Below are 27,238 nucleotides of genomic sequence, written 5' to 3'. Positions count from 1 at the left end.
ATGCTTAGGGGCGTACAGTTCTCTGTGTCGGGCCTTTAACTTGTCCATCAACTCAGCCAGCTCGGCTTCCTGACGGGCCCTTTCCCTCTGTGCCGCGTGCAAATACTCAATGAGTCCCGGCTCGTCCCCAAAAATCCACTGGGGTAAATATGGTGAGCACGGTCGTGCACTCGGCAGGCTGGATAGGGGTATTGTAGACTCAGGGCTGGAGGAGGACGAAAAGGCCGCCTCTGGCGGGGTACTCACTGCAGACTCCTCCGATGGGATCTCGGCCCACGAGCCCCGAGTTCTGTGGTGAGGGGACAGTCTCACCGGCGATGCACCTCCAGGTGTCCCTGCGCTCTCTGCTGGAGGTGTGTCCGACCAGTCATCGTCGTCATCGGGCAGTGGGGGAAGATTGCAGGCCCCCTCTTTGTCCAATGACAACCGCTGCAGACGGTCGGCGATCTCTTGGAATAGTTGGGCTGCGACTGCCACAACTTTCCGCTCTTCCGGCGCCATTTTGCTGTTCTCACCACGTGGAACGCTGCTCTCCTCCGTGTCTGTACTCTCCGGCTCCCTGTGCAGACTGAAGAGGTCGCTGTGCATGATGTCTTTCCCCAATCCGTTATTTTCCGTTTTTACCGTTACATCTGTTTTTTTTATCAGGTTTTTAACCCTTATTTTGTAAAGCTGTACTGAGCATGCTCAGTACAAAAAAAGGATGATAAAAAACCTGACAATAACTGATGAGAACGGATGTTTTTTTTGAACATCCGGTTCCCATAGGCTTCAATGTTAAATTTTAACGTACGGTTTTTCACCATTTTTTCTCGCCGGACCAAAAATTAGTGCATGCACCGTCTTTTGTGCCGGCAAAAATAACTGACATTAGTAAAAACGGTCATACCTGATGCAAGGGGGGGGGGGGGGGGTTCTGTAATGGCGGATACATTGTTGTCACCCAGATACAATAAGAGTCTATTCCGTGATGTCTGATGATCCTAGACCAGTGGTCTTCAACCTGCGGACCTCCAGATGTTGCAAAACTACAACTCCCAGCATGCCCGGACAGCCGTTGGCTGTCCGGGCATGCTGGTAGTTGTAGTTTTGCAACATCTGGAGGTCCGCAGGTTGAAGACCTCTTTCCTCTGTACATCTCGCGCGGTGTCAGGATCCGGTCTGTCCTGTTCATCCGACCATCAGGCAGAATTTTAATGAAGGTATTCAGAGGAAATGTATCCGGTGTGTAGGGCTCAGGTATGTGTTGTGGGTGGGGAGCCCCGTCAGTCACCGCTCTGGTATACGAGCTATGCGGCAGGTATGTAATAGCCGTAATAGCGCTCTCCTCCTCACGTTTCTACACGTTTATCTCCTATAACGAAAGCAGATGTGGGGAAAATGTATCAGTGTATGAGGATGGGAAATAGGTACAAACCCACCTCCCCCACATACACCTACACAAGTGTCTTAACAGGGCATGATGGGTGATGCCTCCATCAGCACATGAAGGTGTCCCAGATAACCCCATAAATGTCACAGCCTCCAATGTCCCCATATGTACCTCAGACTCCAATGTTTCCATGGATACCTGTACCTACAGTCTCTAATGTCCCTATAGGTGCCTCAGCATTTAATGTCCCTATAGGTGCCTCAGCATTTAATGTCCCTATAGGTGGCTCAGCCTCCAATGTCCCCAAAAGTGTTTCAGCCTCTAATGTTCCCATAACTGTCTTAGCCTCCAATGTTTCCATGAACGCCTCCATCTTTAGTTTTCCAATAGGTGCCTCAGCTTCTAATGTTCCTATAGGCGCCTCAACCTTCAATGTCCTTATAGACGCCTCAGCCTTTAATGTCCCTATAGGTGCTTTAGCCTTTAATGTCCCTATAGGTGCCTCAGCCTCCAATGTTCCCATAACTGTCTTAGCCTCCAATGTTTCCATGAACGCCTCCACCTTCAGTTTTCCAATAGGTGCCTCAGCTTCTAATGTCCCTATAGTTGCCTCAGCCTGTAATTTTCCTTTAGGTGGCTCAGCCTTCATTGTCCTTAAAGGTGCCTCAGCCTCTAAAGTCTCCATAAGTGCCTCAGCCTCCAATGTCCCTATAATTGCCTCAGCCTCTAAAGTCTCCATAAGTGCCTCAGCCTCCAATGTCCCTATAATTGCCTCAGCCTCTAAAGTCTCCATAAGTGCCTCAGCCTCCAATGTCCCTATAATTGCCTCAGCCTCCAATGTCCCTATAATTGCCTCAGCCTCTAAAGTCTCCATAAGTGCCTCAGCCTCCAATGTCCCTATAATTGCCTCAGCCTCTAAAGTCTCCATAAGTGCCTCAGCCTCCAATGTCCCTATAATTGCCTCAGCCTCCAATGTCCCTATAATTGCCTCAGCCTCCAATGTCCCTATAATTGCCTCAGCCTCCAATGTCCCTATAATTGCCTCAGCCTCCAATGTCCCTATAATTGCCTCAGCCTCTAAAGTCTCCATAAGTGCCTCAGCCTCCAATGTCCCTATAATTGCCTCAGCCTCCAATGTCCCTATAATTGCCTCAGCCTCCAATGTCCCTATAATTGCCTCAGCCTCCGATGTCCCTATAATTGCCTCAGCCTCCAATGTCCCTATAATTGCCTCAGCCTCTAATGTGCCTATAATTGCCTCAGCCTCCAATGTCCCTATAATTGCCTCAGCCTCCGATGTCCCTATAATTGCCTCAGCTTCCAATGTCCCTATAATTGCCTCAGCCTCCAATGTCCCTATAATTGCCTCAGCTTCCAATGTCCCTATAATTGCCTCAGCCTCCAATGTCCCTATAATTGCCTCAGCCTCCAATGTCCCTATAATTGCCTCAGCCTCCAATGTCCCTATAAGTGTCTCAGCCTCCAATGTCCCTATAATTGCCTCAGCCTCTAATGTCCCTATAAGTGCCTCAGCCTCCAATGTCCCTATAATTGCCTCAGCCTCCGATGTCCCTATAATTGCCTCAGCCTCTAATGTCCCTATAATTGTCTCAGCCTCCAATGTCCCTATAATTGCCTCAGCCTCTAATGTCCCTATAATTGTCTCAGCCTCCAATGTCCCTATAATTGCCTCAGCCTCCAATGTCCCTATAATTGCCTCAGCCTCTAATGTCCCTATAATTGCCTCAGCCACTAATGTCCCTATAATTGCCTCAGCCTCTAATGTCCCTATAATTGCCTCAGCCTCCAATGTCCCTATAATTGCCTCAGCCTCCGATGTCCCTATAATTGCCTTAGCCTCCAATGTCCCTATAATTTCCTCAGCCTCCAATGTCCCTATAATTGCCTCAGCCTCCAATGTCCCTATAATTGCCTCAGCCTCCGATGTCCCTATAATTGCCTCAGCCTCCAATGTCCCTATAATTGCCTCAGCCTCCGATGTCCCTATAATTGCCTCAGCCTCCAATGTCCCTATAATTGCCTCAGCCTCCAATGTCCCTATAATTGCCTCAGCCTCCAATGTCCCTATAATTGCCTCAGCCTCCAATGTCCCTATAATTGCCTCAGCCTCCAATGTCCCTATAATTGCCTCAGCCTCCAATGTCCCTATAATTGCCTCAGCCTCCAATGTTCCTATAAGTGCCTCAGCCTCCAATGTCCCTATAATTGCCTCAGCCTATAATGTCCCTATAATTGCCTCAGCCTCTAATGTCCATATAATTGCCTCAGCCTCCAATGTCCCTATAATTGCCTCAGCCTCCAATGTCCCTATAACTGTCTCAGCCTCCAATGTCCCTATAATTGCCTCAGCCTCCGATGTCCCTATAATTGCCTCAGCCTCCGATGTCCCTATAATTGCCTCAGCCTCCGATGTCCCTATAATTGCCTCAGCCTCCGATGTCCCTATAAGTGCCTCAGCCTCTAATGTCCCTATAAGTGCCTCAGCCTCCAATGTCCCTATAATTGCCTCAGCCTCCAATGTCCCTATAAGTGTCTCAGCCTCCAATGTCCCTATAATTGCCTCAGCCTCTAATGTCCCTATAAGTGCCTCAGCCTCCAATGTCCCTATAATTGCCTCAGCCTCCGATGTCCCTATAATTGCCTCAGCCTCCAATGTCCCTATAATTGCCTCAGCCTCCGATGTCCCTATAATTGCCTCAGCCTCTAATGTCCCTATAATTGCCTCAGCCTCTAATGTCCCTATAATTGCCTCAGCCTCCAATGTCCCTATAATTGCCTCAGCCTCTAATGTCCCTATAAGTGCCTCAGCCTCTAATGTCCCTATAAGTGCCTCAGCCTCCAATGTCCCTATAATTGCCTCAGCCTCCGATGTCCCTATAATTGCCTCAGCCTCCAATGTCCCTATAATTGCCTCAGCCTCCGATGTCCCTATAATTGCCTCAGCCTCTAATGTCCCTATAATTGCCTCAGCCTCTAATGTCCCTATAGGTGCCTCAGCCTCCAATCTCCCCATTACTCACATAAGCATGTGACTCTGCCATGTCCCCATAAGGACCCCACAACCTCAGATGTCACAGATGCCCCCATAAGAGATTTTATAACATAGTCACTTTGCTCCTTCAGTCCATGGATCCCTCAGTTTCGGTGAGTCCTCCGCAGGATGTTTTGTCCATAATAATATCAATACATGTGACCACTGTCCCCATAGTCACTACATTACAAAGAGTATTATTCCTCCATGGGGGAGAATCTTTCGGAATTTTACTTTTTTTTTTATTAATTAATTTTTTATATAATATAAATAAATTTGTAAATAATTTTGATTATATGTTTTACTACTGTTGTTCTAAATGTTGAAGTGAGTGGTAACGTATTTTTGTGATCTATGGTGATTACAGGGTTAATAGTAAGATTTATTAGAGAAATGTCTGATAGTCTGGGTAGTAAAGGCCTGAGTGATAAAACCCCTTGTGGTCTAGTGCGATGAAGGTGCTAGTGGAAAAGTCAGTCCCTAGTGGTGTGGGTTAGGAAAGGGTTAATGGTAAAATCCCTGGTGGTCTAGTGTGGTGAAGTGATAATGGAATCTTCCCTTGTGGTCTAGTGTGGTGAAGTGATAATGGAATCTTCCCTTGTGGTCTAGTGTGGTGAAGTGATAATGGAATCTTCCCTGGTGGTCTAGTGTGGTGAAGTGATAATGGAATCTTCCCTGGTGGTCTAGGTTTGGTAAAGAATGAATGGTACCATCCCTGGTGGTCTAGTGTGGTGAATGTGTTATTGTGAAGTTTACTCTGGTGGTTTGGGATAGAAAAAGGTTAAATGCTTATATCCTTGGTGGTTGGTTGGGTAAAAAGGGTTAATGGTAATAATCCAAGTGGTCTAAGATGTTGAAGGTGTTAATTGTTATTAATAATCCTGGGTAGTAAGAGGGTTAGTGGTAATATTTATGATGGTTTTAATCAGTAAATAAACTACTGGTAATATCCCTGCTAGTCTAGGGCAGTGAAGGGTTGAGTAGTGACATCCCTGGTGGTCTAGGGCAGTGAAGGGTTGAGTAGTTACATCCCTGGTGGTCTAGGGCAGTGAAGGGTTGAATAGTGACATCCCTGGTGGTCTAGGGCAGTGAAGGGTTGAGTAGTTACATCCCTGGTGGTCTAGGGCAGTGAAGGGTTGAGTAGTGACATCCCTGGTGGTCTAGGGCAGTGAAGGGTTGAGTAGTGACATCCCTGGTGGTCTAGGGCAGTGAAGGGTTGAGTAGTGACATCCCTGGTGATCTAGGGCAGTGAAGGGTTGAGTAGTTACATCCCTGGTGGTCTAGAGCAGTGAAGGGTTGAGTAGTTACATCCCTGGTGGTCTAGGGCAGTGAAGGGTTGAGTAGTTACATCCCTGATGGTCTAGGGCAGTGAAGGGTTGAGTAGTTACATCCCTGGTGGTCTAGGGAAGGAAGAGGTTCAGTTGTAACATCCCTGGCAGCCTAGAACAGTAAATGTTTAAGTGGTAACATCCCTTGTAACCTAGGATAAGTAAAGGGTTGAGTGGTAACATCCCTGGTAGTCTAGAGCAGTAAATGGTAACATCCCTTGTAACCTAGGATAAGTAAAGGATTGAGTGGTAACATCCCTGGTAGTCTAGAGCAGTAAATGGTAACATCCCTTGTAACCTAGGATAAGTAAAGGATTGAGTGGTAACATCCCTGGTAGTCTAGAGCAGTGAAGAATTGAGTTGAAACATTCTGGTACTCTAGGGCAATGATGGCTTGAGTGGTAACATCCCTGATGGTCTTGTGTTCAAAAGTATTTATAGAATCTTTCCTAATGTTCTAGCTAAGAAAAAGGGCTACATGGTATTAGTCCTGTAGGCTTGGGTGGGTGTAAGGGTTGGTGGTAATAATTTTGGAGATCTAATGTTTTGTAGGGGCTAATTATTGTTATTTATAATCCTTGTACTCTATGGTACTAAAAGAGCTAGTGGTTACAATCCAGTGTTTAGAGCAGTGGTCCCCAAACTGTGGCCCTCCAGATGTTGCAAAACTACAATTCCCAGCATGCCTGGACAGCCATTGGCTGACCAGACATGCTGGGAGTTGTAGTTTTGCAACATCTGGAGGGCCACAGTTTTGGTACCACTGGTTTAGAGCAACGATTAAGTTACTGGTAACATCCCTGTTAGTCTAGGGAAGAGAAGGGTTAGTAATAACATCCCTGGTAGTCTAGGGAAGAGAAGGGTTAGTAATAACATCCCTGGTAGTCTAGGGAAGAGAAGGGTTAGTAATAACATCCCTGGTAGTCTAGGGAAGAGAAGGGTTAGTAATAAAATCCCTGGTAGTCTAGGGCAGTGTAGGATTGAGTGGTAACATGATTCCTTGTGACCTAGGAAAAGTAAAGGATTCAGGGTCTAGTGCAGTGGTCTCCAACCTGTGGACCTCCAGATGTTGCAAAACTACAACTCCCAGCATGCCCGGACAGCCTTTGGCTGTCCGGGCATGCTGGGAGTTGTAGTTTTCCAACATCTGGAGGTCCGCAGGTTGGAGACCACTGGTCTAGTGTGTAAAGGCATAATGGAATCTTCCCTGCCGTTCTAGGTTAGGGGAAAAAAGGCTAAAAATTGTATTAGTCCTGGTGGTCTGGTTGGTAGAAAAAAATGTTTGTGATCTAAGTTTGCAGAGGTTAATTGGTATTAATAATCCTGGTAGTCTAGGGTACTAAAGGGTCTAGTGGTTCTAGTCCCGGTGGTTTAGGGCAGTGGTTGAGTTACTGGTACCATCCTTGGTGGTTTAGGGTTGTAAATGAGGAGTGAATGGGAATAATCCTGGTGGTGTAGGGTGGAACATGACATTGTGATATGACTACTACTGGGCCAGAGGTAAAAAAAAAAAGGGATGTACACATCAGAGATAAGCGGTGCCACTGCCAGTGACTCGTTACTCCTTACTGATTGGGTGAGGTGCTGCACAGTCCTCTGCGATCCCTATGATCAGTGCAGGATTGTCACGACGTGTGACCCCCTCCAGCAGCCCCCCATTGGATGAGGGGTTAAGGTGGGATTACCGAACACCCTATTTGTCTGGAATTACATTCATACCTTAAGACTCAATGCTGAGCGTCTGTTCTCAAGGAGCAGCCGAGGTCACCGGGACACCAGGGCTCTCGTGAGGATTTTTCTTCTGAGACCCTTCGAAAAAGAGAAAAAGAGTAAAAACAAATCCCACTATGAAAATAAACTGTATGAAATAATCTGTTCTTCACATGAATGTAAAGGACGCGATGTACTGGCTGCAGATCCCCCTGGCAGACCGCCATCCCCTCCGCGCTGCGCCGCATTCAGCGCCCCCCATCTCCAGACATAATCGCATTTCTTGTCCTCAGATGGAATCTCGTAGACATTGTGAGGAAACGCTGAGAACTCCGTCTGTCAACGCTACACACGGCGGCGGCGGCCTGTATCCCAAGATGATCTCTGGTGCCGGATCAGAACAGCCTGAGCCGTGTATCTAAGCCCACCATGGGTGATACTTGGCGTCAGTGGTTGTCATCGCACGCAATCCAAAGATCAATTACAATTTGATCAGTGGTCTCCATTCTATGGCCCTCCAGGTGTTGCAAAACTACAACTCCCAGCGTGCCCGGACAGCCGCTGGCTGTCCGGGCATGCTGGGAGTTGTAGTTTTGTAACATCTGGAGGGCCACAATTTGGAGACCACTGATTCAGATTATTACAGTTTTTTTCCCCATTGCTTTAGATCAGTGGTCTCCAAACTGTGGCCCTCCAGATGTTGCCAAACTAATACACTCCCAGCATGCCCGGACAGCCGATAGCAGGGAGTTCTAATTTTGTAACGTCAGGAGGGCCACAGTTTGGAAACTGCATGCTGGGAGTTGTAGTTTTGTTACATCTGGAGGGCCACAGTTTAGAGACCACATGCTGGGAGTTGTAGTGCTGTAACATCTGGAGGTCTACAGTTTGCAGACCATTGACTTGGATTGTTGCAGGTTTTCCCCATTGATTTAGAATTTAAATCGTTGCAGATTTTCCTCATTTAGATTGGTGCAGATATGTCCGGGCATTCTGGGAGTTGTAGTTTTGCAACATCTGGAGGTCCACAATTTGGAGACCTCTGATTTAGATTGTTACGATTGTTATGTTGTTGTGATTTAGATTTCCCCCATTGATTTAGATTGTTGCAGAATCCCCCATTGATTGAGATTGTTGCAGATTTCCCCCATTGATTTAGATTGTTGCAGATTTCCCCCTTTGATTTAGATTGTTGCACATTTTCCCCATTGATATAAATTGTCGCATATTTTCTCCATTGATTTACATTATTATACATTTTCCCAATTGATTTAGATTGTTGCAGATTTTCCCCATTGATTTACATTATTCTAGATTTTCCCAATTGAATTAGATTGTTGCAGATTTTCCCCATTGATTTACATTATCATAGATTTCCCCCATTGATTTAGATTGTTGCAGATTTTCCCCATTGATTTACATTCTCATAGATTTTCCCAATTGAATTAGATTGTTGCAGATTTTCCCCATTGATTTACATTATCATAGATTTCCCCCATTGATTTAGAGTGTTGCAGATTTTCCCCATTGATTTAGATTGTTGCAGATTTCCACCATTGATTTAGATTGTTGCAGATTTTCCCCATTGATTTAGATTGTTGAAGATTTCCCCCCTTGATTTAGATTGTTGCAGATTTCCCCCATTGATTTAGATCGTTGCAGATTTTCCCCATTGATTTAGATTGTTGCAGATTTTCCCCATTGATTTAGATTGTTGCAGATTTTCCCCATTGATTTAGATTGTTGCAGATTTTCCCCATTGATTTACATTATTATAGATTTTCCCAATTGAATTAGATTGTTGCAGATTTCCCCCATTGATTTAGATTGTTGCAGATTTTCCCCTTTGATTTAGATTGTTGAAGATTTTTCCCTTTGATTTAGATTGTTGCAGATTTCCCACATTGATTTAGATTGTTGCAGATTTTCCCCATTGATTTAGATTGTTGCAGATTTTCCCCATTGATTTAGATTGTTGCAGATTTTCCCCATTGATTTACATTATTATAGATTTTCCCAATTGAATTAGATTGTTGCAGATTTCCCCCATTGATTTAGATTGTTGCAGATTTTCCCCTTTGATTTAGATTGTTGAAGATTTTCCCCTTTGATTTAGATTGTTGCAGATTTCCCACATTGATTTAGATTGTTGCAGATTTTCCCCATTGATTTAGATTGTTGCAGATTTTCCCCATTGATTTAGATTGTTGCAGATTTCCCCCATTGATTTAGATTGTTGCAGATTTCCCCCATTGATTTAGATTGTTGAAGATTTTCCCCATTGATTTAGATTGTTGCAGATTTTCACCATTGATTTAGATTGTTGCAGATTTCCCCCTTGATTTAGATTGTTGCAGATTTCCCCATTGATTTAGATCGTTGCAGATTTTCCCCATTGATTTAGATTGTTGCAGATTTTCCCCATTAATTTAGATTGTTGCAGATTTTCCCCACTTATTTAGATTGTTGCAGATTTTCCCCATTGATTTAGATTGTTGCAGACTTTCCCCATTGATTTACATTATTATAGATTTTCCCAATTGAATTAGATTGTTGCAGATTTCCCCCATTGATTTAGATTGTTGCAGATTTTCCCCATTGATTTAGATTGTTGCAGATTTCCCCCATTGATTTAGATTGTTGCAGATTTCCCCCATTGATTTAGATTGTTGCAGATTTTCCCCATTGATTTAGATTGTTGCAGATTTCCCCCATTGATTTAGATTGTTGCAGATTTCCCCCATTGATTTAGATTGTTGCAGATTTTCCCCATTGATATAAATTGCTGCAGATTTTCCCCATTGATATAAATTGCTGCAGATTTTCCCCATTGATTTAGATTGTTGCAAATTTCTGCTTGGAAATTCTGCCGTGTGAAAATGGCCTAAATATTCAGTTATTATTCTGGTCAATGAGATTTTTGCTGTCCCATTCACACTGCAAATTTTCCACTGTGGAAATTTCACAATCCGGATTCCACGAAAAGAATGAACATGTCAATTCTTTTGGCAAAATCTGCTCAGAAAAATGCATAGCCGTCAATGGAGACAGCGCATGTCCGAGCGGTCCTAGTGCCGACTGATATAAGCGGCCGCTGCTGCATATAGAATTTCCTAGCTGAATTTTTAAGCCGGATTCAACTACTTCCGCCGTGTGAAAGGCCCCTCAGGAAATGTCCACACTGAGGAAATGTCTGGGAAAAATTTCCTGCAGAAATCCTCTTTCTGCTCCACGCTAACATGAAGCAGAATTGGCGTTATTTTGGTGCAGAATTTAAAGCGGAATTTGGTGCCAATGACTTCCTGGGATTTTACTTGTGGATTCCACTGGAATAGCCTTCCATGGCGGAATTTTCTTGCAGAATTCTGCCAGAAAAATTCTGGTCAGAAATTCTGTAAAATTTACTGCACATTAAAGGGGTACTCCGGTGACAACCTTTTTTCTTTTAAATCAACTGGTGGCAGAAAGTTAAACATATTTGTAAATTACTTCTATTAAAAAATCTTAATCCTTCCTGTACTTATTAGCTGCTGAATACTACAGAGGAAATTCTTTTCTTTTTGGAATGCTCTCTGATGACATCATGAGCACAGTGCTCTCTGCTGACGTTATTATAATAATTATAACACTTTATTTATTGTTGTCCTTAGTGGGATTTGAACCCAAGTCCCCAGCACTGCAAGTCAGCAGTGCTAACCACTGAGCCACCATGCTGCCCTTAGCATATGTCTGCTATGCACGGTTGCTAAAATGGACAGAGATGTCAGCAGAGAGCACTGTGCTCGTGATGTCATCAGTGTGCCAAAAAGAAAGGAATTTCCTCTGTAGCATTCAGCAGCTAATAAGTACTGGAAGGATTAAGATTTTTTAATAGAAGTAATTTACAAATATGTTTAACTTTCTGCCACCAGTTGATTTAAAAGAAAAAAGGTTTTCACCGGAGTACCCCTTTAAATTGAATGGGGAGTCCGCCGCCCCATTCACACAGCAGAATTTCCTCTGCGAAAATTCGGCTTTCCCGATTCTGCAAAAATTTTTGCTGAATTCAGTTGAACTCAATGGGGCTTTGAATTTCGGCAGAATTCTGTATTTAAGCGCACAGAATCTCAATGGCATTCTGACGCGGAATTCCGCAAAATTAAAGACAGAACTTATATTGCGGAATGCGGAAACCCCATTGCACATAATGTGCGGTAAATTTCATCGCAGTTTCCGTGTGGACATAGCCGCAGTAGCCACACCACAGATCAATATCCGTGCCTTTGATTTGCGCAGCGTGCGAATCCTTCTGTATTTCTGCTAAGCACAGCATTTCACATGGAAGAATCTCCGCCTCAAATTAAAGCCCATAAACTTCTATGGAATTCCGCACTCCCATTCACACTTCTGAATTTCTGCTTGCGCAAGCAGAAATTCAGAAGTGTGAATGGGAGTGCGGAATTCCATAGAAGTCTATGGGCTTTAATATAAGGCGGAATTCCGCAAGCGGAAATTCAGAAGTGTGAATGGGAGTGCGGAATTCCATAGAAGTCTATGGGCTTTAATATAAGGCGGAATTCCGCAAGCGGAAATTCAGAAGTGTGAATGGGAGTGCAGAATTCCATAGAAGTCTATGGGCTTTAATTTAAGGTGTAATTCCGCAAGCAGAAATTCAGAAGTGTGAATGGGAGTGCAGAATTCCATAGAAGTCTATGGGCTTTAATTTAAGGCGGAATTCCGCAAGCGGAAATTCAGAAGTGTGAATGGGAGTGCGGAATTCCATAGAAGTCTATGAGCTTTAATATAAGGCGGAATTCCGCAAGCAGAAATCCTGAAGTGTGAATGGGTTGTGTGGAATTCCATAGAAGTCTATGGGCTTTAATTTAAGGTGTAATTCCGCAAGCAGAAATTCAGAAGTGTGAATGGGAGTGCGGAATTCCATAGAAGTCTATGGGCTTTAATTTAAGGCAGAATTCCGCAAGCGGAAATTCAGAAGTGTGAATGGTAGTGCGGAATTCCATAGAAGTCTATGGGCTTTAATTTAAGGTGCAATTCCGCAAGCAGAAATTTAGAAGTGTGAATGGGAGTGCGGATTTCCCATAGAAGTCTATGGGCTTTATTTTAAGGCGGAATTCCGCAAGTGGAAATTCAGAAGTGTGAATGGGAGTGCGGAATCCCATAGAAGTCTATGGGCTTTAATTTAATGTGGAATTCTGCAAGTGGAAATTCAGAAGTGTGAATGGGAGTGCAGAATCCCATAGAAGTCTATGGGCTTTAATTTAAGGCGGAATTCCGCAAGCGGAAATTCTAAAGTGTGAATGGGTGTGCGGAATTCCATAGAAGTCTATAGGCTTTAATTTAAGGCGGAATTCCGCAAGCGGAAATTCAGAAGTGTGAATGGGAGTGCGAAATCCCATAGAAGTCAATGAGCTTTAATTTAAGTCGGAAATTCAGAAGTGTGAATGGGAGTGCAGATTTCCATAGAAGTCTTTGGATTTTAATTTAAGGCGGAATTCCGCAAGCGGAAATTCAGAAGTGTGAATGGGAGTGCGGAATCCCATAGAAGTCTACGAGCTTTAATTTAAGGTGGAAATCCGCAAGCGTTAATTCAGAGATGTGAATGGGAGTGTGGAATCCCATAGAAGTCTATGGGCTTTAATTTAAGGCGGAATTCCGCAAGCGGAAATTCAGAAGTGTGAATGGTAGTGCGGAATTCCATAGAAGTCTATGGGCTTTAATTTAAGGCAGAATTTCGGAAGTGGAAATTCAGAAGTGTGAATGGGAGTGGGGAATCCCATAGAAGTCTATGGGCTTTAATTTGAGGCGGAATTCCGCAAGCGGAAATTCTGCCATGTGAATAGACCCTAAGGCCATGTTCACATGTCGGAATTTCCGTGCTGAATTTCTTACTGAAATTCCGCATGAACATTCTCTGTGCGGACATTCCGTAGTGTGAACATCCGGAAGAATACAACACCTTGACTCAGAAAGGTTTAATTGTCGCAGGCGTAAGTAATGGCGAACACAATCATAATGGTCTCTGTAAATTGTGCTGCCCACTCAGGGAGCGTGAGCGTACGAGGTGCCTGACAATACAAGGAGGACCAGGTTTCCGGGGATGGGGGCGGACAGGGAGCAGTTCAGGCGTGATCCATCGTCATAAACGTTGTGTCCACGCCTAATCCACGCCAAACCCTGTCCACCCAGCTGCTGCCTCATGTATATAAACACGTAATGGCGCCCACACCGCTCTTATGTGTATCACCGGATTGGGGAAGGGTCCCTGCAGCTCAACAGTAAAGAAATACAGCAACTTTGTGTGAGGTGTGATTCTGTAAGATTGTATCACACAGATAAGGCTTAGATACACAGGCTCAGTAGATAGGTATACAGTATACACATGGTCTCATTAGACAGTATCACCCATGATAGATTTAGATACATGGGCTCGATGGTCAGCATCATGCATAATTACCTATCATACTGTCTGCTGAGGTATCTAAGCCTAAGATACAGCAGCTTAGGAGACAGTATCAAGCATTAAAGGGTTAGATACAGTGGTTCAAGAGATAGCACAGGCTTAGTTGCACTAGCTTAGCCAGCAGTATCGCACATGATAGGCTTAGATACATCAGCTGAATAGACAATGTGACACATGCATGGCTTAGATACAGCAGCCCAGCATACTTTCATAAACATGTGATTAGATACACTGGCCCAGCAGATAGTATCACATATTTTAGGGTTAGATACTGCTTTGCAAGAGGTAGTATCACACTTAATAGGCTTTGTTGCATTAGTTTAGGTGACAATATCACACAAGCTTAGATACAGCAGCCTAGCTAACACAACAAGATTAGATACACTGTATCAGCAGATAGTATCACACATAATAGGGTTAGATACTGTGGTGCAATAGGTAGTATCACATTTAATAGTCTTTTTTTTTTTTGCATTGGTTTAGGTGACAGTATCACACATGATAGGCTTAGATACAGCAGCCTAGCATTCTTTACCAAACACAAAAAGATTAGATACACTGGTTCAGCAGATAGTATCACACATAATAGGGTTAGATACCGTGGTGCAAGACATAGTACCCCAATAAATAGGCTTTGCTGCACTACTTTAGGTGACAGTATCACACATGATAGGCTTAGATACATCAGCCGAACAAACAGTGTGACACATGACAGGCTTAGATACAGCGGCCCAGAATACTTTATCAAACATGATAAGATTAGATCGACTGATGTCGCAGCTCACCAAACAGTATCAACCAGGTTAGGCTTAGATACGATGGCTCAGCGGTACAGGAGATTTTAATGGATGTTATTGCAAAATGATATATCAATACATGATGGGGATTGTAGTACTGCATGGTTTTACGGTATTTTACATGACAGGGTGATTGGCATCAAACATATCTAGGCTTAGATACAGTGGACAGTGTCACAAATAATAGGATTTGATAACCTGGACCAGTGTTTTCCAACCAGAATGCCTCCAGCTGTTGCAAAACTACAATTCCCAGCATGCCCGGACAGCCTTTGGCTGTCCGGGTATGCTGGGAATTGTAGTTTTGCAAGAGCTGGAGGCATTCTGGTTGGGGAACACTAAACTAGACGGTATCACACATAATAGGTTCAGATACATGGACTTGTACCATACAGGATAGGCTTAGATACACCGGACAATATCATCACACATGACTGTAATGGCAGCCATACTGGTCATTGGCCATTAAAAGGATCATGGTTTATCGGGATTAGGTTTAGATACACTGGACAGTATCCTACAAGATAGGTTTAGATACAGTGGGCAGTTTCATACAGAATAGGCTTAGATATACTGGACAGTACTACCTTAAAGGGGTACTCCAGTGGAAACCTTTTTTTTTTATTTTTAATTAACTGGTGCCAGAAAGTTACACAGATTTGTAAATTACTTCTATTAAAAAACTTAATCCTTCCAGTACTTATTAGCTGCTGAATACTACAGAGGAAATTCTTTTCTTTTTGGAACACAGAGCTCTCTGCTGACATCATGACCACAGTGCTCTCTGCTGACATCTCTGACCATTTTAGGAACTGTCCAGAGCAGGATATGTTTGCTATGGGGATTTTCTCCTACCCTGGACAGTTCCTAAAATGGACAGAGATGTCAGCAGAGAGCACTGTGCTTGTGATGTCAGCAGAGAGCTCTGTGTTCCAAAAAGAAAAGAATTTCCTCTGTAGTATTCAGCAGCTAATAAGTACTGGAAGGATTAAGATTTTTTAATAGAAGTAATTTACAAATCTGTTTAACTTTCTTCCACCGGAGTACCCCTTTAAATAGTTTTCTGTTAGACTGGATAGTGTCACACATGATAGGCTTAGATACACTGGATAACGCCATACAGGACAGGCTTAGATACACTAGAGAGTATCACACATGACTGTAATGGCAGCCGTACCTGAAGAAGACGATGGCTTATTGGGATTTTTCTTCTTTAAGGGAAACGCTCTTAGAAAATATAGACATACAGAAATATTTGGGGGGAGATGTGTAAAACAGAAACTAGCTTTGTTGCCTATAGCAACCAATCACGTTACAGCTTTCGTTTCATAACGCTGTTATTGGTTGCTATGGGCAACAAAGATTTTGTGATAAAGCTCCCCTTTCTGTTGACTCTAAGGGGGGATTTTTGGCGCTGTCTTATAATAAGATTCTCATTGTTGCCCATAGCAACCAATCACAGTTCTGCTTTCACTTTACCACAGAAATAGGAGACATGAAAGCTGAGCTGTGATTGGTTGTTATGGGCAACAAGGAGAATCTTATAATAAGACAAAAATCTCCCCCATATCTGCCCCGATTATGGCTGTCACTGCGAAAGTGTTATGGGGGACACCATGGATATCACTGTTTTGGGGGACACCATGGATATCACTGTTATGGGGGACACCATGGATATCAGTTATGGGGGACACCACGGATATCACTGTTATGGGGGACACCATGGGTATCACTGTTATGGGGGACACCATGGATATCACTGTTATGGGGGACACCATGGATATCACTGTTATGGGGGACACCATGGATATCACTGTTATGGGGGACACATGGATATCACTGTTATGGGGACACCACGGATGTCACTGTTATGGGGGACACCAAGGATATCACTGTTATGGGGACACCACGGATATCACTGTTATGGGGGACACCATGGATATCACTGTTATGGGGGACACCATGGATATCACTGTTATGGGGGACACCATGGATATCACTGTTATGGGGGACACCATGGATATCACTGTTATGGGGGACACCACGGATATCACTGTAATGGGGGACACCATAGATATCACTGTTATGGGGGACACCATGGATATCAGTTATGGGGGACACCACGGATATCACTGTTATGGGGGACACCATGGATATCACTGTTATGGGGGACACCATGGATATCACTGTTATGGGGGACACCATGGATATCACTGTTATGGGGGACACCATGGATATCACTGTTATGGGGGACACCATGGATATCACTGTTATGGGGGACACATGGATATCACTGTTATGGGGACACCACGGATGTCACTGTTATGGGGGACACCAAGGATATCACTGTTATGGGGACACCACGGATATCACTGTTATGGGGGACACCATGGATATCACTGTTATGGGGGACACCATGGATATCATTGTTATGGGGGACACCATGGATATCACTGTTATGGGGGAAACCATGGATATCACTGTTATGGGGGACACCACGGATATCACTGTAATGGGGGACACCATAGATATCACTGTTATGGGGGACACCATGGATATCACTGTTATGGGGGACACCATGGATATCACTGTTATGGGGGACACCATGGATATCACTGTTATGGGGGACACCATGGATATCACTGTTATGGGGGACACCATGGATATCACTGTTATGGGGGACACCACGGATATCACTTATGGGGACACCATGGATATCACTGTTATGGGGGACACCGCGGATATCACTGTTATGGGGGACACCATGGATATCACTGTTATGGGGGACACCATGGATATCACTGTTATGGGGGACAGCATGGATATCACTGTTATGGGGACAGCATGGATATCACTGTTATGGGGGACACCATGGATATCACTGTTATGGGGGACACCATGGATATCACTGTTATGGGGGACACCATGGATATCACTGTTATGGGGGACACCATGGATATCACTGTTATGGGGGACACCATGGATATCACTGTTATGGGGGACACCATGGATATCACTGTAATGGGGGACACCATGGATATCACTGTTATGGGGGACACCATGGATATCACTGTTATGGGGACACCATGGATATCACTTATGGGGGACACCATGGATATCACTGTTATGGGGGACACCATGGATATCACTGTTATGGGGGACACCATGGATATCACTGTTATGGGAACAGCATGGATATCACTGTTATGGGGGACACCACGGATATCACTGTTATGGGGACACCACGGATATCACTGTTATGGGGGACACCATGGATATCACTGTTATGGGGGACACCATGGATATCACTGTTATGGGGGACACCATGAATATCACTGTTATGGGGGACACCATGGATATCACTGTTATGGGGGACACCATGGATATCACTGTTATGGGGGACACCACGGATATCACTGTAATGGGGGACACCATAGATATCACTGTTATGGGGGACACCATGGATATCACTGTTATGGGGGACACCATGGATATCACTTATGGGGGACACCATGGATATCACTGTTATGGGGGACACCACGGATATCACTGTTATGGGGGACACCATGGATATCACTGTTGTGGGGGACACCATGGATATCACTGTTATGGGGGACACCATGGATATCACTGTTATGGGGGACACCATGGATATCACTGTTATGGGGGACACCATGGATATCACTGTTATGGGGGACACCATGGATATCACTTATGGGGACACCATGGATATTACTGTTATGGGAGACACCACGGATATCACTGTTATGGGGGACACCATGGATATCACTGTTATGGGGGACACCATGGATATCACTGTTATGGGTGACAGCATGGATATCACTGTTATGGGGGACACCATGGATATCACTGTTATGGGGGACACCATGGATATCACTGTTATGGGGGACACCATGGTTATCACTGTTATGGGGGACACCATGGATATCACTGTTATGGGGACACCATGGATATCACTTATGGGGGACACCATGGATATCACTGTTATGGGGGACACCATGGATATCACTGTTATGGGGGACACCATGGATATCACTGTTATGGGGGACACCATGGATATCACTGTTATGGGGGACACCATGGATATCACTTATGGGGGACACCATGGATATCACTGTTATGGGGGACACCACGGATATCACTGTTATGGGGGACACCATGGATATCACTGTTGTGGGGGACACCATGGATATCACTGTTATGGGGGACACCATGGATATCACTGTTATGGGGGACACCATGGATATCACTGTTATGGGGACACCATGGATATCACTTATGGGGGACACCTCGGATATCACTTATGGGGGACACCATGGATATCACTGTTATGGGGGACACCATGGATATCACTGTTATGGGGAACACCATGGATATCACTGTTATGGGGGACACCATGGATATCACTGTTATGGGGGACACCATGGATATCACTGTTATGGGGACACCATGGATATCACTTATGGGGGACACCATGGATATCACTGTTATGGGGGACACCATGGATATCACTGTTATGGGGGACACCATGGATATCACTGTTATGGGGACACCATGGATATCACTTATGGGGGACACCATGGATATCACTGTTATGGGGGACACCATGGATATAACTGTTATGGGGGACACCATGGATATCACTGTTATGGGGGACACCACGGATATCACTGTTATGGGGACACCACTGATATCACTGTTATGGGGGACACCATGGATATCACTGTTATGGGGGACACCATGGATATCACTGTTATGGGGACACCATGGATATCACTTATGGGGGACACCATGGATATCACTGTTATGGGGGACACCATGGATATCACTGTTATGGGGGACACCATGGATATCACTGTTATGGGGGACACCATGGATATCACTGTTATGGGGGACACAATGGATATCACTTATGGGGGACACCATGGATATCACTGTTATGGGGGACACCACGGATATCACTGTTATGGGGGACACCATGGATATCACTGTTGTGGGGGACACCATGGATATCACTGTTATGGGGGACACCATGGATATCACTGTTATGGGGGACACCATGGATATCACTGTTATGGGGACACCATGGATATCACTTATGGGGGACACCACGGATATCACTTATGGGGGACACCATGGATATCATTGTTATGGGGGACACCATGGATATCACTGTTATGGGGAACACCATGGATATCACTGTTATGGGGGACACCATGGATATCACTGTTATGGGGGACACCATGGATATCACTGTTATGGGGACACCATGGATATCACTTATGGGGGACACCATGGATATCACTGTTATGGGGGACACCATGGATATAACTGTTATGGGGGACACCATGGATATCACTGTTATGGGGGACACCACGGATATCACTGTTATGGGGACACCACTGATATCACTGTTATGGGGGACACCATGGATATCACTGTTATGGGGGACACCATGGATATCACTGTTATGGGGACACCATGGATATCACTTATGGGGGACACCATGGATATCACTGTTATGGGGGACACCATGGATATCACTGTTATGGGGGACACCATGGATATCACTGTTATGGGGGACACCATGGATATCACTGTTATGGGGGACACAATGGATATCACTTATGGGGGACACCATGGATATCACTGTTATGGGGGACACCACGGATATCACTGTTATGGGGGACACCATGGATATCACTGTTGTGGGGGACACCATGGATATCACTGTTATGGGGGACACCATGGATATCACTGTTATGGGGGACACCATGGATATCACTGTTATGGGGACACCATGGATATCACTTATGGGGGACACCACGGATATCACTTATGGGGGACACCATGGATATCATTGTTATGGGGGACACCATGGATATCACTGTTATGGGGAACACCATGGATATCACTGTTATGGGGGACACCATGGATATCACTGTTATGGGGGACACCATGGATATCACTGTTATGGGGACACCATGGATATCACTTATGGGGGACACCATGGATATCACTGTTATGGGGGACACCATGGATATCACTGTTATGGGGGACACCATGGATATCACTGTTATGGGAACAGCATGGATATCACTGTTATGGGGACACCACGGATATCACTGTTATGGGGACACCACGGATATCACTGTTATGGGGGACACCATGGATATCTCTGTTATGGGGGACACCATGGATATCACTGTTATGGGGACACCATGGAATATCACTGTTATGGGGACACCATGGATATCACTTATGGGGGACACCATGGATATCACTGTTATGGGGGACACCATGGATATCACTGTTATGGGGGACACCATGGATATCACTGTTATGGGGGACACCATGGATATCACTGTTATGGGGGACACCATGGATATCACTTATGCGGCACACAATGGATATCACTGTTATGGGGGACACCACAGATATCATTTATGGGGGACACCATGGATATCACTGTTATGGGGGACTCCATGGATATCACTGTTATGGGGACACCACGGATATCACTGTTATGGGGGACACCACGGATATCACTGTTATGGGGGACACCATGGATATCACTGTTATGGGGGACACCATGGATATCACTGTTATGGGGGACAGCATGGATATCACTGTTATGGGGGACACCATGGATATCACTGTTATGGGGACACCATGGATATCACTTATGGGGGACACCACGGATATCACTGTTATGGGGGACACCATGGATATCACTGTTATGGGGGACACCATGGATATCACTGTTATGGGGACACCATGGATATCACTGTTATGGGGGACACCATGGATATCACTGTTATGGGGGACACCATGGATATCAGTTATGGGGGACACCATGGATATCACTGTTATGGAGGACACCATGGATATCACTGTTATGGGGGACACCATGGATATCACTGTTATGGGGGACAGCATGGATATCACTGTTATGGGGACAGCATGGATATCACTGTTATGGGGGACACCATGGATATCACTGTTATGGGGGACACCATGGATATCACTGTTATGGGGGACACCATGGATATCACTGTTATGGGGGACACCATGGATATCACTGTTATGGGGGACACCATGGATATCACTGTTATGGGGGACACCATGGATATCACTTATGCGGCACACAATGGATATCACTGTTATGGGGGACACCACAGATATCATTTATGGGGGACACCATGGATATCACTGTTATGGGGGACTCCATGGATATCACTGTTATGGGGACACCACGGATATCACTGTTATGGGGGACACCACGGATATCACTGTTATGGGGGACACCATGGATATCACTGTTATGGGGGACACCATGGATATCACTGTTATGGGGGACAGCATGGATATCACTGTTATGGGGGACACCATGGATATCACTGTTATGGGGACACCATGGATATCACTTATGGGGGACACCACGGATATCACTGTTATGGGGGACACCATGGATATCACTGTTATGGGGGACACCATGGATATCACTGTTATGGGGACACCATGGATATCACTGTTATGGGGGACACCATGGATATCACTGTTATGGGGGACACCATGGATATCAGTTATGGGGGACACCATGGATATCACTGTTATGGAGGACACCATGGATATCACTGTTATGGGGGACACCATGGATATCACTGTTATGGGGGACAGCATGGATATCACTGTTATGGGGACAGCATGGATATCACTGTTATGGGGGACACCATGGATATCACTGTTATGGGGGACACCATGGATATCACTGTTATGGGGGACACCATGGATATCACTGTTATGGGGGACACCATGGATATCACTGTTATGGGGGACACCATAGATATCACTGTTATGGGGGACACCATGGATATCACTGTTATGGAGGACACCATGGATATCACTGTTATGGGGGACACCATGGATATCACTGTTATGGGGGACACCACGGATATCACTGTTATGGGGGACACCATGGATATCACTGTTATGGGGGACACCATGGATATCAATGTTATGGAGGACACCATGGATATCACTGTTATGGGGGACACCATGGATATCACTGTTATGGGGGACACCATGGATATCACTGTTATGGGGGACACCATGGATATCACTGTTATGGGGGACACCATGGATATCACTGTTATGGAGGAAACCATGCATATCAATTTTAAAATGACACTGTGGTCGTCACTGTTATGGGGGTGCTTGTGGTCGTCACTGTTATGGGGGTGCTTGTGGTTGTCACTGTTATGGGGGTGCTTGTGGATGCCATTTATGAGGGCGCTGTAGTTGCCATTGTTAAATGCAAAATAATAGCAGCTAAAAGCAATCTGCAGCACCATGGTATATGGCGGCTACATGATGATACAAAGTGATTATACATAGAAAACGATAAATAAAATAATGGCGCAATCTGTCCCTGGATGTCTGTGGTGTATGAGGTCAGCGGATATTATTATACATGTGAAATCCACAAAGGCAGGAAAATCGTCGAGGAGCTGAGACAGCAAATTTATAAAGGTTAAAAATACCTGTGACCGCGAATTTCAGGCGAAAACAGGCGGGTCTGTGCGCGGCGCTCGGCAGAAGCATTTCACAGAAGACGGAGAGGAAGAAAGGGAAGTAGTGTCTCTATATTTAGATGGAGAGATTGCGGGGGAGAAGAAGCCGCAGGAGGCTTCTCATCTGACTTTCCAGTAATAAGGGTTAAATCTACGCACCGGTTCACCCTCCGATGGAACGCGGCGAACGCTCGTGCGTGAAATAATAGGCGTTAATGACAAATCTGCTCCGTCTGCCCCGAGTCAGATGTTATACGTTCCACAATATTATCTCATTTTAATAAAGACATTGCCAAAAGGAGTTAAAAGAAATTCAAAAATAGTACAAGTTCAGGCCCAAGAATGGAGGCAGCTGGTGACCAGGACCTGACATACTACCTACCTGCTGCAGGTCATACAGGGTGGTCCCCCATCCAGTGGAGTGTTGGTCCTAACGCCCCCATACACATGGGGCGGGGGTCAACCCTCTAATGGTGGTCTCCCGAATCTACCATTACAGATGTTGTAAACCTCCGGTGCCCAACCCTTTTGTTTTTGGAGAGATAAGCTGCCTCCAGATCTGTCTGGCAGCACCTTACCCTCCCTCTCTGTCTATACAGAACGCATAAACACACAAATTCATTTGGCTGAAAGCTATTGAAGGTGTAAAATGTGGCCCCCCACATGCCTGGATAACCAAACACCTGTCTGCCTCCTCCAGAGGATCCACACAGATGATCATGAAAGGTAAATCAAGGCGTCCCTTTTGCAAAACTTCAACTCCCAGCGTGCCCAGACATGCTGGGATTTGAAGTTTTGCAACATCTGAACAGTATGGAGCATAAAGATGCCCATACACCAGTGGTCTCAAATAATATATACAGTCATGGAATATCACCATACAGTGTTAGTATATAATAAATAATACCACCATATAATAAAAAATACCACCATACAGTGCTCAAATAATATTGTCTATACCATGCACTATATATATATATATATATATATATATATATATATACCAACATACAGTGCTCAAATAATATTGTCTATACCATGCACTATATATATATATATATATATATATATATATATACCAACATACAGTGCTTAGTAAATAAATAATAACACCATATAGTGCTCAGTGAATAATAAAATAATACCACTATACTGTGCTTATAATATAAATAATACCACCACACAGTGCTCAGTATATAACAAACAATTTCACAATACAGTGTTCAGCATATTATAAATAATACCACAAGACAGTGCTCAGTAAAAATGAAACAATGCCATTACACAGTGTTCAGTATATAATAAATAATACTACCGTACAGTACTTAGTATATAATAAATACCACCATACAGTGCTTATTATTAAAAAAAATGCCATTATACAGTGCTCAGTAAATAATAAGCAATACCACCATACAGTGCTCAGTATATAATAAATAATACCACCATGAAATGCTTAGTATTTAATAAATAAAACCCCCGCACAGCGCTTACTATATCATTAATAACACTGCAATACAATGCTCAGTATGTTATAAATAATACCACCATACAGTGCTCAGTATGTTATAAATAATACCACCATACAATGCTCAGTATGTTATAAATAATACCACCATACAGTGCTCAATAGGTTATAAATAATACCACAATACAGTGCTCAGTAGGTTATAAATAATACCACCATACAGTGCTCAGTAGGTTATAAATAATACCACAATACAGTGCTCAGTATGGTATAAATAATACCACCATACAGTGCTCAGTATGTTATAAATAATACCACCATACAGTGCTCAGTATGTTATAAATAATACCACCATACAGTGCTCAATAGGTTATAAATAATACCACAATACAGTGCTCAGTAGGTTATAAATAATACCACAATACAGTGCTCAGTAGGTTATAAATAATACCACAATACAGTGCTCAGTATGGTATAAATAATACCACCATACAGTGCTCAGTATGTTATAAATAATACCACCATACAGTGCTCAGTAGGTTATAAATAATACCACCATACAGTGCTCAATTAATACCATCATACAGTGCTCAGTATGTTATAAATAATACCATCATACAGTGCTCAGTATGTTATAAATAATACCACCATACAGTGCTCAGTAGATTATAAATAATACCATCATACAGTGCTCAGTAGGTTATAAATAATACCACCATACAGTGCTCGGTAGGTTATAAATAATACCACCATACAGTGATCAGTATGTTATAAATAATACCACCATACAGTGCTCAGTAGGTTATAAATAATAGCACCATACAGTGCTCAGTAGGTTATAAATAATACCACCATACAGTGCTCAGTATGTTATAAATAATACTACCATATAGTGATCAGTATGTTATAAATAATACCATCATACAGTGCTCAGTATATTATAAATAATACTACCATATAGTGATCAGTATGTTATAAATAATACCATCATACAGTGCTCAGTATGTTATACATAATACCATCATACAGTGCTCAGTAGGTTATAAATAATCCCACCATACAGTGCTCAGTAGGTTATAAATAATAGCACCATACAGTGCTCAGTAGGTTATAAATAATACCATCATACAGTGCTCAATTAATACCATCATACAGTGCTCAGTATGTTATAAATAATACCATCATACATTGCTCAGTATGTTATAAATAATACCACCATACAGTGCTCAGTATGTTATAAATAATACCACCATACAGTGCTCAGTATGTTATAAATAATACCACCATACAGTGCTCAGTATGTTATAAATAATACCACCATACAGTGCTCAGTATGTTATAAATAATACCACCATACAGTGCTCATTATGTTATAAATAATACCACCATACAGTGCTCAGTATGTTATAAATAATACCACCATACAGTGCTCAGTATGTTATAAATAATACCACCATACAGTGCTCAGTATGTTATAAATAATACCACCATACAGTGCTCAGTATGTTATAAATAATACCACCATACAGTGCTCAGTATGTTATAAATAATACCATCATACATTGCTCAGTATGTTATAAATAATACCACCATACAGTGCTCAGTATGTTATAAATAATACCACCATACAGTGCTCAGTATGTTATAAATAATACCACCATACAGTGCTCAGTATGTTATAAATAATACCACCATACAGTGCTCAGTATGTTATAAATAATACCACCATACAGTGCTCATTATGTTATAAATAATACCACCATACAGTGCTCAGTATGTTATAAATAATACCACCATACAGTGCTCAGTATGTTATAAATAATACCACCATACAGTGCTCAGTATGTTATAAATAATACCACCATACAGTGCTCAGTATGTTATAAATAATACCACCATACAGTGCTCAGTATGTTATAAATAATAACACCATACAGTGCTCAGTATGTTATAAATAATACCACCATACATTGCTCAACATGTTATAAATAATACCACCATACAGTGCTCAGTATGTTATAAATAATACCACCATACAGTGCTCAGTAGGTTATAAATAATACCACCATACAGTGCTCAGTAGGTTATAAATAATACCACCATACAGTGCTCAGTAGGTTATAAATAATACCACCATACATTATTATTATTATTATTATTATTATTATTGTCCGGGATCCAGCAAAACAACCACAACTCACTAAGTCATCCAGAAGAAACCGCACGAGGATGTGAGACACGTAACAAGTCAGACGCGTGTTATCAAAATAGAAAAGAGCGCAAATCAGCAAATGTCATGTGAGATCTGTCATGTGTCCGCAGGGCCGCCATGTCTGGCTAAGACCGCCCATAGGTGCCTGGTGGGACAATCAGGGAGGAATACCTGAGCTCCCCCTTATCAGAGATACTAAGACCCCACCCAAAAAGAGAAGGGGAACAAGACAAGGGCGGCACAGA

General features: G+C 43.5%; 1 long non-coding RNA gene across 2 annotated transcripts; it reads right to left on the bottom strand.

Moving 5' to 3' along the window:
* Positions 1-1,087: 1,087 nt before the first annotated feature.
* On the bottom strand, positions 1,088-23,417 carry LOC130363164 (uncharacterized). 2 transcript variants are annotated; one of them, XR_008891746.1, is made up of 3 exons: positions 23,284-23,417; positions 7,472-7,561; positions 1,088-1,354 (listed from the first exon to the last, which is right to left on the bottom strand). It is a non-coding gene; the product is annotated as an uncharacterized LOC130363164 (long non-coding RNA). The 2 variants fall into 2 exon arrangements; XR_008891747.1 differs by lacking the exon at positions 23,284-23,417 and adding an exon at positions 15,897-16,149.
* Positions 23,418-27,238: the final 3,821 nt, after the last annotated feature.

The sequence above is a fragment of the Hyla sarda genome, chromosome 3, assembly GCF_029499605.1.
Source record: "Hyla sarda isolate aHylSar1 chromosome 3, aHylSar1.hap1, whole genome shotgun sequence".
In the NCBI taxonomy this organism is placed as follows: Eukaryota; Metazoa; Chordata; class Amphibia; order Anura; family Hylidae; genus Hyla; species Hyla sarda.
Note: the sequence above shows the minus strand (reverse complement) of the source record. Positions and strands in the feature narration are given on the sequence as shown.